This window comes from Amphimedon queenslandica, unplaced genomic scaffold, assembly GCF_000090795.2.
Source record: "Amphimedon queenslandica unplaced genomic scaffold, v1.1 AMPQUscaffold_12958, whole genome shotgun sequence".
NCBI lineage: Eukaryota > Metazoa > Porifera > Demospongiae > Haplosclerida > Niphatidae > Amphimedon > Amphimedon queenslandica.
The window spans coordinates 51,196-52,558 of NW_003546806.1; positions in this window are offsets into that span (position 1 = coordinate 51,196).

Sequence of the window (1,363 nt, forward strand, 5' to 3'; positions counted from 1 at the left end):
ATTCATACTCCATAGAAAGTTGCCGTCCACGAAAATTATTTCAGAGTCAGCCAGGCTCAGTCACGCCCCTTGCCGTATATCATTCTTTGACGTAATTCATTCTCACCCAAAGAGGTCTATTATGCATAAAGCCCAACATACACTAAATTTAACAATGTTGCTTTCAACATTTGCCCAGCCTTTGGTCATGCTTTGATGTAGTCAATCAACATGTTGCTTTCTATTTCTTTCAACAAAATTGAAAAAGGCTGGCAACGTATATGCTGAATCAACTGACTGTGTCTGTGCTGTGATGAATTCCTGATGTGTGGGCGGGTACCCATGAACCTAAATTAACCATAGATATTAGAGTAAATGTACTCTAATATCTATGAATTAACTGATCACAAGATGTCGTTAAAGGACAAGTGTTGGACCGAGTGTTGGACTGCGTTTGAGAAAAGAGATCATGAAGAAGCTGTTCGCTTACTACCATTAGTGAAGGAACCTAATAAAATTAAAAGAAAATATGACACACGTGATAATACTAGTTTACTTCATTTGTCTTCAAGGAATGGCTGGTTAGATGTTACAAAAGATCTCATCACTAGATATCACTGTGACCCACACGAAAGAAATGATGATGGTTGGACTTGTCTTCATTGGGCTGCATACGGTAATCGTGTTGATGTGATGAGATATCTCATTGATGAGTGTCACTGTGATCCAATGGCTGTTGACTGGATCGGGCGGACACCTCTTCACCATGCTGCTCGTTGGGGTAGTTCTGCAGCTGTTGAATATTTACTATCAACTGGTAAATGTGATCCATTGGCTAAAGACAATGAGGGGAGAACACCATTTAAACTAGCTAATACTGATACTCTTTCTGTCTTGAAGAAGTTTGGTGGCATAAAATCATCTCATCCAATTGATTCTTATGTTAACATCCTCCTTGTGGGTAATCCTGGAGCTGGTAAAAGTACTCTTAGTCACGTCATCAATGACACAGCAGCTAGTTTTACTCTTCTTGGTTCCTTTAGAAATGTTGGAGGGGTAGTGCCCTGTACTGCTGGCATCATTCCTTATAAACTACAACACAGGACACTGGGTAACATCATTCTTCATGATTTTGCTGGTCATTCGGAATACTACTCCAGTCACAGTGCTGTCATTGAGAATCTGTTACAAGGTTCTGGTGGTGTGTTCCTGATAGTAGTCAATATATTGGAGAAGGAACCAGTCAAACAGCTTCATCAGTGGCTAGCAGTTGTCAGAAATGAAGCACAGAAAACTCTTAATCCATGCCATGTTATTGTAATAGTCAGTCATGTGGATGAGATACTTTTTGAGAAGAAAAGGAGAAAGGAAGAAATACAGGAGA